General features: G+C 42.7%; 1 protein-coding gene across 1 annotated transcript in view; it reads left to right on the top strand.

The window, feature by feature from the left end:
- The first annotated feature begins 904 nt into the window (after positions 1-904).
- The window catches only part of SLC45A1 (solute carrier family 45 member 1), a 43,328-nt gene continuing 29,891 nt past the window's right edge, over positions 905-14,341 (top strand). The window contains exons 1-4 of the mRNA XM_035901524.1: positions 905-970; positions 1,630-1,815; positions 12,206-12,267; positions 13,002-13,113. The gene's annotated coding sequence lies outside the window, so the exon portion shown is untranslated. The remainder of the gene's footprint in view (positions 971-1,629; positions 1,816-12,205; positions 12,268-13,001; positions 13,114-14,341) is intronic.

Here is a 14,341-nt window from a genome sequence, read left to right as displayed (position 1 = left end):
AGAAGAGACAGAGCAGGAAGGATTTGCCTGTCCAAATATAGACTTCTGCTTTGGAGCGGGTTGTCTCTGTTTCCTCAGTGGAGAGAAACAGGTGGTGTTGGGGAATGACTCATCTCATCCAAGGCTGTGTCCCAATAACTGTCTGGCTGCTCAGGCGGTCAGAAACAATGCGGTCAAAGTTTCGTCAGAGCGGGACTCATTCATGCCGGGACCAAATATTCCACATTTTCTTCACGAGCTCGGAGCATGTTTGCAATTAGCAGAAAGTTACATTATGTTTATTTGACCCATGCGTATTCCTCTTGAAAATAATAGCTTGATTACTGTTGTGATAGGTTTTCATTGGCTAAGCTCAGTGGTTTTTTAACTCGTGTTAATTGAACAGAGGAAGAAAATGCATACAGGTTAAGAAAGTTCTTGGCTATTTTTAACAGACTAGGTGGCCAAGTGTCTCTCCAAGTGAATTCATACTTCATCAACTGAGAGCAAAACTGCAGCTTGTCCATTCGTAACATGCCAAGAATAAGAGTCTTATTCCTGTTAAATGGTTGTTTTTATTCTACATTTGTGCTGGCAAATGCAGCTTCTGAAGGACTGAGAATATGAATAGGGTCTTCACCATTTCAAGTGGGGAGAAATTTTGCATCACAGGAAGCTCTGCACGCTTACAGCTCTATCTTTGCTATAGTTCTCAATTTCAAGTGCCAAAAAGGCTGGTCTTCGAGGATAGCTTGAAGAGATTAATCTCTCTCCATTAACCAGTCCTGGTGAACAAATCCTGGCGATATTCCTCTTTCAGGATCTTGACAGAATACTCGGGCTTCTGATGTTTCTTCTAGGATAAGAAGATTCCACCAGACTGGAAGAATTGGTGGCTTGTTTATTTACTACCTGGGGTCTGACCTGGAGGAAGAGGAAAAAAGCTGGAAAGCAGTAGTCTCCCACTGGAATCTTGGCTCGAGGTTAATAGGTGAATGACGACATCTCTGTTCTGCAGCGGGGCCTCTCTGACCTTTCACTTCCTGTTAAGTTGTGAAATGACAAAGTAAACGTTTAACTGAATGTGGCAGCCTGAGACAATTGGCCCTATTGTAGAAGGAACACCAGTCCCTTCTCTCTCTGCATAAATTATTTTCACTGGCAATGCTAATAGAGCTGCAGTGGAAGAAAGCCAGGCCTTTCTTTGGGCAAGACCCAAGTTTAAGCAGAAATACAAGTAGCATGTGGCGTGGTCCCTGGAAGTGTCCTGGATGCAGCAGGGCTGCTGGGGATTGCCCACAGTCAGAGCCCTTTCAAAAATATTTTGTTTGTAGCATAGGAAATTGATTTGCAATACTGAAGTCTTCAAAGCTCTGCCATGGGGGGTTGGTGGGAGAGGTTGGATGTGGCGTCATATTTTTTACTGATATAACCATGCCAGAGTGAAATTGCTGAGATGTGTTGCGTGTACAAAGAGCAGTCATTCTTCAAACTTGTTTCCTTGGTCTCCTGGCACTGCCATGACTCTGCATTCCTAGCTGAGGCAGGCTTCTCAGCGTGAATAAAACCATGAGTTCTAAAATGCTATAAATTTACCTGAACTTCTTGTTCATCCAATTCAGATTTAAGTGGTCTATTCCCTTGTTCCAGACTCACCTGTTCATAACAGCCTTCAGCTGTGCTTTGCGATGATCTGTCGTAATGTTGGAGCCTGCAATAGCCTCCGGCTGAAGAAGACCTAGCTAATACTGATGGACTACTGCTGACCTGGTGTATTTCCAGATACAGTCCATGAGAACATTTTGTCCTGCCTTTAAAATACTGTCTACTGTACATGTAAGTAAACTTTACAAGTAGAAAGAGAGAATCGGGAAATACATTCATTTTAATGGTAGTTCTGCCCATCTGATAAATCTGCTGCCCTACTTTATTTATCGTGGGCTTTTTTATTTTAGAGCAGATTGGTAAGTAAATTGCTTTTAATTAGATTACATATCAGTAAGGATGGTACGCATTTAATGGACATTTAACACACTTCTATTTATAAAGAGTTTTACTTTCTCCTCTCAACTGTGCTAGAATGCAGATGCCAGTCTCTTCTGACTTCCTGTAGTTAATTTGATAGACTGGATCAAATCTCCATTTGGAATACTGTTGCTTTCAAAGAATATTGGTCTTGTGCAAAAAATGCAGCGTCTCAGCCACATGAAGATTTGCCTTGTATCCACCCCATAGTCGCCAGAGAGCCTTTTCCTCTCTACGGCACCTGTATATTCTCGGTCTGTTCAGTCGGAGAGTTGCCTTGTAGAGTATTTTAGTTTGCTTTTATTATTGTTTTCATATCAAGTGGAAAAAAGGTATTTGAAATGGTGTTCATTTAGGTGAGGGGCACTTTAGTATTATCTGCAGATTTTCTGTTTGCTTTAGTTCTTGATTCGTTTTGTGCGCATACCTAATTAGTATACTGGTAGTCTCTCTACAGACGTTTCTGTCAATGTATCTTTGCAATAACGTTTCTTAGTGAAATGGGTCTCTACAGACAATCCTTATCTTAAAAAGGGAATTAAGGACCAATGATGTCTACATATTGTGCCACCATTGAGCTCTAGCTACAGACAGCCCTTGCCTTGGGTGAGTCTTGAAATTCATTACTTCTGTCATGTATGCAGAATTAGAATATTTCAGGGAAAATGTCAAAAAATCAACAAAATCGGTGGTACGTACACAGCTGACCACTGAGCCCTGCGATTTTGTGAATGGGAAAGTCTTCATTAATTGTTTTGGACTCCCCTCCCTTTCTTTGTTTCTGAGACTGTCCACTAGATGGTTTTCACAAGCATGTATTCCCCCAGCTGTTTTCTAGGGGGACTTCTAAATGTCACGTACTTTGATCTGCCAAGTCCTTAGCCTGGCCAGGCAAAATTGCCCCTTCTCTGTGAGAAAAATTTAAGGGCTTTAAAAATGACACTTCCACAGTTTTTCAAACGTGCTGCGCCTCTGTTTATTCTCCCAGCGCCACTCAGTGTAAATGAGTTCCTGTTAGTCACACGAGAATTTTTTTATAACCCAGCATGCAATAATATATTCTCAGTCCAGTGTTCATTAAACTGTTGTACTTTCATGTTCATACCATCATTGTATATCTGTTCTTTGTCAGATGGGCACCTATAAGCTGCCCAGGAGATGTCTTACAGATCTGTTCAAATTCTTGTGGCTTAGACCTGCCAAAGTTCTCATGTCTTCTGTTTTGTGAGGCTCCATTTGAATGAGGATGAACTTCAAGAGCTGTAGTTCAGACAGCAGTCTTAAACTACTAAGCTCTCATTGAAATTAATTTTCTTCAAGGTTCATTGCTTTCTCACACTTGCCACCATGATCACTGCTATGCTGAGCTCTCTGAATTTTTTATTGCTGCCTGCTGGTGAATCTTTTAGATGGACTCATTGGATTGTAACTCGGTGGGTTTTTTGATAGGTATATTAAAAGTGGGCTGTGCAAGAATATTCTAGTGTATACAAAGCATAATACCTATTATTATTTCTGCTCCATGGCTTAAAATGGACCACTGTGTTGTTTAAGGAGAAAAGGAGTCTAAACAGCTGAACTCTGAGTTGTCCGGCTCCAAGCAGGGAATGTTACAGCCTAAGGCTGGCAATGCTGGAAGCACAGACAGGACAAAGCTGCTCCTGCATGTTTTTCTTCTTTGTAGCAAGCTGATTAATTCCTGAAGTAGAATGTTGATCGGGGCTGGGCATGGAAATCCTATCTTGCCTTTGCTTGTGTGGATGAAGGACTATGGGGGGAGTTGGTATTGCCAACGAATGCCAGACGCTGATTGATGCTTCTTCCGTTCCAGTCACTTAAAACTTTAAGTTTATGCAAATAAGCTGCCGTGCTCTCTTGTTTTACCACACTTGAAATAATGCAGAAGTTAACTGTCTAGCAGAAGCAATGAAACCAGACAGAACAGTATCTTGTTCTTTTATGTATCGTCATACGACAAATTTAACCATGTGTACTTGCCTCACTTTCTGCCTCCGTTTTATTTTGTCACTGTAGAATCACAGAATCATAGAATGTTTTGGGTTGGAAGGGACCTTTAGAGGTCATCTAGTCCAACCCCCCTGCAGTGAGGAGGGACATCTTTTAACCGGATCAGGTTGCTCAGAGCCCAGTCCAACCTGGTCTTGAATGTTTCTATGCACTACCTCTCTGGGCAACCCATTCCAGTGTTTCACCACCCTCATTGTAAAGAATTTCTTCCTTATATCCAGTCTAAATCTACCCTGTTTTAGTTTAAGACCATCACCCCTTGTCCTCTCACAGCTGGCCCTACTAAAAAGATTTTCCCCATCTTTCCTTGTTTCCTGCAATCAGGTCTCCCCGCAGCCTTCTCTTCTCCAGGCTGAACAGCCCCAACTCTCTCAGCCTGTCCTCGTAAGAGAGGGGCTCCAGCCCTCGGATCATTTTAGTGGCCCTCCCCTGGCCCCGCTCCAACAGGTCCATGTCCTTCTTGTGCTCAGGGCTCCAGAGCTGGACGCAGGGCTCCAGGTGAGGTCTCACCAGAGCAGAGCAGAGGGGCAGAATCCCCTCCCTTGCCCTGCTGGCCACGCTTCTCTTGATGTAGCCCAGGGTAGGGTTGGCCTTCTGGGCTGCCAGCGCACATCGCCAGCTCATGTCCAGCTTTTCATCCATCAGTACCCCCAAGTCCCTCTTGGCAGGGCTGCTCTCAATCCTTTCTTCCCCCAGCCTGTATTGATACCAGGGGTTACCCTGACCCAGGTGCAGGACCTTGCACTTGGCCTTGTTGAGCCTCATGAGGTTCACACAGGCCCACCTCTCCAGCCTGTCCAGGTCTCTCTAGATGACATCCCATCCTTCTGGTGTGTCAACCGCACCAGTCAGCTTGGTGTCATCTGCAAACTTGCTGAGGGTACACTCGATCTCGGTGTCTATGTCATTGAGGAATATATTAAACAGCACCGGTCCCACTACGGACCCCTGAGGGACACCACTTATCACCTGTCTCCATCCCGACATTGAGCTGTTGACCACTACCCTCTGGATGCGACCATCCAACCAATTCTGTATCCACCGAGTAGTCATAGAATCATAGAATCGCTTTGGTTGGAAAAGACCTTTAAGATCATCGAGTCCAACCTTTAACCTAACCCTGCCATCCCACCACTAAACCATGTCCCTAGTCCACCCATCTAATCCATATCTTCCCAATTTAGAGAGAAGGATGTTGTGGGGGACCCTGTCAAAGGCTTTACAGCAGTCCAGATAGATGACATCTGTTGCTTTTTCCTTGCCTGCTGATGCAGTCGCTCCTTCATAGAAGGCCACTCAGTTGGTCAGGCAGGACTTGCCCTTGGTGAAGCCATGCTGTCTCAAGTCACCTCCCTGTCCTCCATGTGCCTTAGCATAGCTTCTAGGAGGATCTGTTCCATGATCTTCCCAGCACAGAGGTGAGGCTGACAGGGCGGTCCTCCTTTGTGCCCATCTTTAAAAAGGGTAGAATGTTTCGCTTCTTCCAGTCCCCGTTCATGAAATTTCCATAGCAGCTGCCTGCAGGCATGTAGGCTTAGGATGGATGGTATCATATAGGCTGAAAAAAGACTTAAAACTGAAACACAGACTGCCAGATCTGTAACTTAAGCTTTAAAGGAAACATTGGGATTTTGGGAGTGGGCTTTTATACTATTTTTTTTTACCCTCCAAAGGTGTCCAGAGATGTCCATGCTACCTGAATTTTAATGAAGTGAAATGATAGGATACCAAGGGGAGGAAATGTTACTTTTCGTTTTCTCTTGTTAACAGGGAGAAGATTTTTACTAGAAATGAGAACTTGGGTTGTGTGAGGTAAACTTCTTTTTTTCTCAATAAATAGTATTCCTTTGAATAAAAAGTCCTGAGTTCTCAGACCACCTATTTAATATTTGTGTATGTCCTAATATTTGCCTTCAAATAAATTGAAATATTATAAATTAAGGTGTAATACTTAGTTCTATCTAGTCTCTGTGTTATGAGAATTTCTTGGGAAATAGGGTTAATGACAAAGCAAGAGATTTTGAATGTCAGAATTTCAGGTTTCTTGTTCCTCAAATTTGCTTTTTAGATGGGTGTTCAAGCGTTTGGTGAGGTTGAGTACAATCCCACCTATGACAATTTCTAGCGGATTGAGAAGAAAGGTAGTCTTGGGTATAATTATTTTCATATACATTTTTGGAAAAATAGAGATCTGTTGTGCAAGAATGCTCTGAGTACTAGCCTTGTCAAGTTTGGCTCCCCAAACTCCAAACTTCTTGTCAGCTGGTTTCTCTGAGCAAGTGTGGCAGCTGGTGTGTTATTTGACAGGAGTCTGTTGTGACAGGAAGCAGAAGAGAATTTTACTGGCATGAGCTGAGGACAGCAGAGAACTGTAAACCAGGCAGGAACCGCAAAATCCATTTAAACCTGGGTTCCACTACTGCTGCTGCTCACAGAGCTGCTTTCTTTGATAGGTTGGTAAACTCTGTTTCCTACTAAAATGGCAGTGTAACAAGCTGCACAGTATGTGTTTGATATTTGTTCATCGGTCAAAAGAGCATCCTTTTCCTATGAGGGCAGGCCAGCTAGAAGTCATTTTACAAAATCAAACTAACGGAAGTGCAGCATCAGCAGAAAAAAATCAGGCGGTCAGGAGAGATGCCCAGTCTTAATAGCCAGTTCTAGTACATGCTTCTCTGCAGCAAACTATGTGCGTTAGAAATGCCTTGCAGTTAACGTGCATCAGGAACTCAGTTTGTAAACATGCACATTTGCAGAGGTAACGAGAGTTTGTGTCTGAGTCACATCCAGTCATGTCAATTAGCATGGCATTCATTCACAGTGATCCCAGTGGCCTTATTCATATTCATCCTAAATGCAAAATTTTGGGATATATATAAATGTCGCTTTCATATTAAGTGACACAAATGTATGCAGTCCCTTCTCATTATTGCCCCAGCATTTGAGCACCAGCATTCTTACTGGATATACTGTGTGTGTGTTAATTAGCATTAGCTTTTTAAAAGATGTGTAAGAAATAGTGTCCCTGACCAGAAAAACAGAATTTGTTGCTCAGAAAATCAGTAATCAAACATGTAATTATTTTTGTGTATGATAAATTGTCTTTTACTAGGATTATGTGCTCCTGCTTCTACAAAGGTGCAGATTTCTTGTATTTTATGATAAAAGATTAAAACCACAAATCCCATTTAATAATGGATCTCTATCAATAAGTAGCTATGTCATTTTATGGTTTATGTCCAACATGAGTTAATAGCAAGGACACTTTTGTAGCTGTTCCACATTAAAGACTAACCTGAGTATTGCCTGTAAGACAGGAATCAAACGCTTGCTTATATGTGGGGAACATGGCTAAACATTCCAAATGACAGCACTTAGTCTTGGAATGGATAAATAATTTTGCAGTAATTTTGCTAATTGTTGATCAATTTATCTGCTTAGTTTCAGCGTAGGTCTCTTCAGACTAATTAAAATGTAAAATGTTTTATTGTAAATTCCTGACGCTCAGTCCTGGTTCCTTTATGCTACAGTATTTGTTTGTTACAAAGAATATGTGCGTTTAGAAATGGCATTTGTCCAACACATCTACTTACTGGCTCTTATTATAAAATGTAACTCCATGTTAGCATTGCTTTTGAATTACACAGTTTATTCTTATTTTTGGGATCTGGAAATCCTGAGGGTTTTGTTTTGGTCCCGTGTCCCCACCCCCCCCTTTGAGTATGCTGACACAGTGTCAATAACTTAGCCGTTGGGTATTACACAGCTGGGGCAGAGGGAGAAGCATTGAGGTGCTCTGTAAACTTTGAGCAACATGGTAGAAATCAAAGTGAGTGAATAAAACCCTGTTATCCAACTTGTGAAAGCATGAATCAGCTAGATGGAGCTTGAAAGAGGATTTGCTGCTGTTGGAATATTCCCTTCTCCAGTGGGCGTCATGCATACTCTCCAGGTTCTGCATGGTGCAGGAGGCAGCTGAGGACCCTGAATTTTTGTGTTTTGAATATCTGTTAATGTGTCTTATAAGCAGGTTCTTTTTATTCTTCAGGAAAATACAGTAGTACAGACTCTACCAATTGGTTTTAAATTGACACAGGGTTTTCAGAGCAAGACAAAAATACATGTGTGTAGTCTGGATTCAGTCCAAAGCATCTTTACCTCTGAACTGGTTTAGGCCAGAGAGACAGGATGTTCCACAGAGCAAAAAACCATGTGATTAAAGAGTGTGAACAAACAGAGAGTATATTATTAACAAAACACCAGCCTGCATTTTATGTTGGGTTTTCTGGCTGGTGACCCATGGAGTTGACTCAAAAAGTTGAGAGAAACGAAGGTCCAGTCTGTTCTAACATGACTAATAATCACAAAAGATTCCCTGAAGCCTTTTTCCTGAATGGCCGTCTTAAAAAGCAGTTCACGCTGGTCCTGACAGTGGTACAAATACACCACAGTGAGAGTCTGTGCTCAGGACCATGTGCTGAGGGAATGTTATGGCATGTGCTGTAGAGGGGTCTTGCCTTGATTCACCATGGTCTGCATGTCTAGCCGTTGGGTTCCCTGTTGTCTCCAGGCTCCTTGTGCTGTTGACAACACCTTTCATTTCTCCCTTGCACTCTGACTCACAGGTCTGTCAGTGGCGTTCTGTCTGTCCTACCTTGTGGCCCCTTCTATTTTCAGGATGTGGCTGCTATCTCTGCATCCTGATCAGCAGCTGCCTAGGCCATGATCTGTACGGGCAGACTATGAGTCACTCTGCTTTGTGGCAAGGGTGTAAGTAGAAGAGGCACGAGGTGAAGGGCATATGGTGTTTGGAGACTTGTGGAGCACTTGACTAGCAGCTGACAAGAAATTTTGTTCATAAGCAGGTAGATAAAATGGAGTAGTCTTGGCTGGTCATGTGCAAGGAAGAGAATCGAAAAAACCTGAACCTTTTTTGCAGTTGTTGGTAGCATTGAGGGATTCTGCTCCTGGGAATTTGCATGCCTTTGACCCCAGAAAGCCTGAAGAGGTCCATCAATCTTCACCGTGTAAAAGTTTCTTCAGGAAATTAAATAAAAAAGTGTCAGAACTGCTGTGTCCCATCCTGTCCCTATTGCATGCCGTCTCCTGGGAGGCTGCACTTCTCTCCTCCTCCTCTGTTAGCAGAGGGCTGAGGTGCCAGTGAGCCTGTGAATGTGTGAATCCTGGTGGTGTTTTACAAAAACTTCTTTCTGCTCTCTGGGCAGTGTGTGGGGATCTTGTGAAGGGGAGCATCAGGCCCATTTGCATTTATTTTTCACAGAAGGTTACTTCATTACAGATGGACTTAAGTATCCTGGGTTTTCCTTTTTGTGACTTCACAAATGCTATCAGTTTTTCCATTTTCATTTAACACTTAGCCAAGCGGAGAGCTCTAGCTGTAGTTCAACTCCTCATTAGTGTTGCAGGCTCATCGTATTTAACATGTGCTTTAGCAAGGAGGGAAAGGAGCGCTTGGTGCTGTGGAAGCAGTGGGTGTCAGATCTCTGACAGGCAATATGACAGCTTTTCCTGTGCTGCCCACGGCATCACTCAGGAACGTGTCTCCTCCCCCACAGAGATGCCAGCTGTCTTCCCTCCCCATCCCATCCTCGCTGTTAGTCACTCCTCCAGATCCAAAGTAGAAGATATTTTTGCTAACTGTTCCTCACTCTTCTCTGTTAACAAACTCTTCTCTATTATTGCTGAAACTGAGATTTCCCGAGGCACTCTGGGCATGGGGTTGCTTTGAATGCAAGGAGAGGTACTGTGGAGCAGCACGTATTGGAGCTCCGAGGGGAGGCCCTTGGGGTGCCTGCCCGGGAGCGTGGGGTGCGAGCGTGAGTCACGAGCTGCAGAACCGGGAGGGCAGGGGCGTCAGCACCGTTTGTGCTTGAATTGCTCTTGGCCAGCAGCAGGTCAGCCGGCGGATGGTTGGAGCCTGAAGTGAAAGCTTTTAACTCAGCAACCAGCACACAGTTCCAAAAGTTAGTATCTGCATTTCATCAGCGTCTTGTATTGTCTCTCTGAGAAATGGTATTCAACTGCAGGTAATTGGTAGTGCTTCGGTTTCCTGTGGCTTTCCACCTATTCATTTGTGTTGGGTCAGCTCAGCTGCTTTATAAACATGGAAATGTTCTTGAAATCTGATGAGCTTGCAACACAAAAGAAAACCTTAAAATGCTATTAGATCTCAAACACCAGAACTGTGGGGCTTTCTCCCACGCTCTTGTTCAGGTTTGCGTGTAATGGTGAAGTTAAAACTTGGCACTTCTTTCTGGCTCAGTTGGAGAAATTGTTCCTAGGTACTGTAAACAATTAAAGGACCAAATTATTCTTTGGTGCTTGTGTTCTTCAAGAAAAAGACACATATATGGGAATTGGTAGCTGTCAAGAGGAAACCGGTACCAGTGAAGTCAGCTGGCCTAGAAATTGTTCCATGTGTCCTGAAAATGCACTGAAGTTTCACAACAAAATGGCAAACATAACGCACCGTGACCTGTTTTCTAACCCTGGGACGAGATTAAATTTGAACTGGTGACAGGTATCAGAGTATTTGCCTAAGCAAACACGTAAATGTTGTGTTAAGCCTTTTGGAATGTTCAGTCACCCACATCTGCGTGATTTGCATGATAAAATCTCAAAGAATGGAATAGAAATACTTTTCATATGTAAAGTAACAATCAAGTTCTTCCAGAATTTTCTATCTTTATACCGAAATGTTCTGCAGATTTTTCTGTAAGTTAGGTGGAATAAAAAGGCAAATCTACCATATTAAATGCGGTTTTCTGATTGCATCCCAAATACATTAAGCTACAATTGTGTTTCCTTAATCCAAATTTTTTGAAATTAAAATTGTTCTTACTTGGAGTCTGTCACTACTCACGTCACAGCATTTTATTTACAAGCAGAGAAGTTCTAGTTGGAGGCCATAAGTCACAAGTTTTCTGTCTCTTCATCTCTCCTTCATGCAATAGCTCCCAAATTCTTCATGGCTCTTAAAAGTATTCCTATTTTTTAGTAGACAGTTTTCTATGCTGTGGACTTAGAGGTATTTTAGCTATTTCGTGGCCTTTGTCTTCAAAGACTTCGAGAGATTATTTTGTCCCAGTACCCTACTGCACTGGTACTGAACCTTGTTTTACAGCCCAGCATCCTCCCAGCTCAGTGTTCATCCATGAACAAAACTTGGCCACCTTTGACGTAGGTGCTCTGATCAGTCATTAGCTGTGGAGCATCTTTGACCAAATACAGAACTCCGAGCATTTCTTAAGGCCTTTGGTGAAATTGTTGGTGCTTGCAGCTTTCTGGGAAGCTGAGCAGTTTGGCCAGAGTGCGATGGGTGGTCTGCCACATAGTGGCTAGGTGGCAGCTGCTTGCTTTTGGAACGCCCTCCCTCCTCCTGCAAAAAGGGAGTTCCTTCTCCCGCTTTTGGACTGGTGTTGAGCTCTTAGTCCCGAATCGTCCTGTTTATACTTCTAGAGATTAGCTTTCTCTCTGGCCTGTGGAGCTGACTTGTTTTTCAATGACTTGCAGAAACCCAGTGTCAGCAATCAGATCTTCATACCTCTTGTAGGGCTCTGGGGTGCTGATTCACTAATCTCGCATGTTCGGTACTATTTAAATATCGGTCTGAATTGTTGGGTTTAAGCTATGATATGATATGCTTTGTCTTGCAGTCCAGAGCAGAAATAACTATGAGAAATGCTACCTTTTCTGTAGTATTGTTGATGGATTTTTACCTTATGAATGTAGTAACGGACAATCTGATTATTGCAGATTTTTTATAGATCGTTATATTTATTTTTATCCTAATGTATTTAAACACTTCTTATTGTCTGCTGGACGGTGGGGTTTTGCTTAATTTGGTTTTTTTTCCATTCCTCACTGCCCCTTACTTCCATTATCTGTTCCCCAAGCTGGTTATGTACAGTTGCTGCTACTTTTATCTCCTTTCTGGCTTCCATCAATCTTGAATTTGTCAATACCACATTTGGGACAAGTGTTTTCTGATTAAATTCACCTCTTTCGAACTGCCCTGATTTATAGGACCCAACCAAGAAAAGATGTATTTTAAATATAATTTCTGATTGCTGGAGATGCACCTTTTCCTGCCGCGGGTATAGTCAGCAGCCCAAGGTCTGGCTACAAACCTACTTTGTTTCTTGCTTTTCAGGTCAAAGTAACATCCAGTCAGACTTTGCATGGCATGAGGCAGAAACAGGATTTTCTAGCACGGTGAGTACTTGCAGAATCAACAGGCTGATGATTTCTAATGACCAAGAATTCAGGAGACGCTGCTTCCTAAGTAAAAGCAAAAGGGGGTCAGTAATCACCGAGTAAATTCTGTTTCACCTCTACCTGTTTTATAGGTGGCTTCAGGGAGGAATTTAGGAAAGGCGCATTGCGGAATGACTTAATGTGAGCTCTCATGATGATCGCAAGGAGCACTACCAGGGGGAAGTTCACAAATGGTGTCATTTAAAATTATAATATGTGCAGCGAATTAATGATGGTGTTCATGAGAAGACCTTAAATAGCATGTAGCAGAGGATGTTTTTCCCTTTAGAACTCACTGTCTTTGACTTCAATTGTAAACTCTTTTCTCTTTTGTCACCTTGCTGAACACAGACTTTTCAAGCCTCCTTTGGCTTTTTTTGCTTCCACAGCTGAACACAGACCAGAAGTGTCTCTTTTACCAGTTTTTAGTTTGCTGCTTTTCCAGGCCATTTTCATTGAATGGTTCCAGGAAAAGCTAAAAGAGACCTTTCACAGAGTTCCTCTTATTTCGTCTCCTTGGCCCAAGGCAGGATCTAATAACCCTAACTTGCTCTCGAGCATCCTGGCAGATGATCTTAAAAGTCCCCAGTAATAGAGACTCTCATATCTCCCTAAGCAATTCAATAGAAATTTTTGTCCCTGTCTAACTTATAAATAATAAATAAAACAACATGATTTCATTAATTGTACAGGAGCATTCAGGTTTTGACATGGGCAGCAGAGGGAGAGTGCTATGAACTTGACTGCTGTAGCTTCATTTTGTGTTCCGGTGCGACCCACCGTGTGAAAAAGGGCACGATTAAGGTATGTGTAGTTTGTTGCAATAATGACCACCCTGCTTGCCTCTTGGCCCCTGAATTTTCTTTAAGGTTTTATACCATGAAGAATTGTCATTTATTCCAATGTATTTTCCTGATCTTTGCTCACGCTGGTTTTGTGAATGAAAATTTATTTCCTGTCTCCAGGGAGGATTGTTAGTAAAATGGGTGTTACAGAAATACAAATAGGAGACAGACAGGAAAAGGACTAAATTTAGACCCAGATAAATTATGTTCAGTTTAGGGTCATATTTCACAGCAGGGTGTCCTGGTTTCGGCTGGGATAGCGTTAATTTGCTTCCTAGTAGCTGGCATAGCGCTGTGTTTTGGATTTAGCATGAGAACAATGTTGATAACACACCGACGTTTTAGTTGTTGCTAAGTCCTGCTTACACCAGGCAAGGACTTTTCAGCTCTGCCAGGGGCATGAGAAGCTGGGAAGAGGGCACAGCCAGGACAGCTGACCCAAACTGACCAAAGGGGTATTCCATATCATATGATGTCATGCTCAGTATATAGACTGGGGGGAGTTGGCCGGGGGGCAGCAATTGCTGCTCGGGGACTGGCTGGGCATCAGTCAGCAGGTGGTGAGTGGTTGCATCACTTGTGTTTTCCTGGGTTTTGCTTTTCTCTCTCTCTTAGAATCATAGAATCACTTTGGTTGGAAAAGACCTTTGATATCATCGAGTCCAACCTTTAGCCTGACCCTGCCATTCCACCACTAAACCATGTCCCTAAGCACCTCATCTATCCTTCTTTTAAATACCTCCAGGGATGGGGACTCTACCACCCCCCTGGGCAGCCCATTCTTGTCGTTTTCCTTTTCATTACAATTTATTATTATTATTTTATTCTAATTATTAAACTGTTCGTATCTCAACCCACAAATTTTCTTACTTTTGCTCTTCTAATTCTCTCTGCCATGCCGCTGGAGAGGGGGGGATGAATGAGCGACCGTGTGATGTTTAGTTGCTGGCTGCAGCTAAACCATGACACAGGGCATACAGTAGTTATTTACCTTGGAAGGAATAATGCCTTAAGAAACAGACAGAGAAAGTGTATTTACTAATATTGTTTAAAATTATGCCCCAAAGGCAGCACAGTAAGTGCCAATTATTTTGTCTGAACTCTGAGTATCTGTCTGTTTGCTACTTTTTCTTGCAGTGTAGCCTGGGATCAGTGTGATCCAGAAATAGGAGTCTGGCAAAGCCACT

This window comes from Egretta garzetta, unplaced genomic scaffold, assembly GCF_000687185.1.
Source record: "Egretta garzetta isolate BGI_Z169 unplaced genomic scaffold, ASM68718v1 scaffold389, whole genome shotgun sequence".
Taxonomy (NCBI): Eukaryota; Metazoa; Chordata; class Aves; order Pelecaniformes; family Ardeidae; genus Egretta; species Egretta garzetta.
The sequence above is the reverse complement of the archived record's forward strand: the minus strand, read 5'-3'. Positions and strand labels throughout refer to the sequence as shown.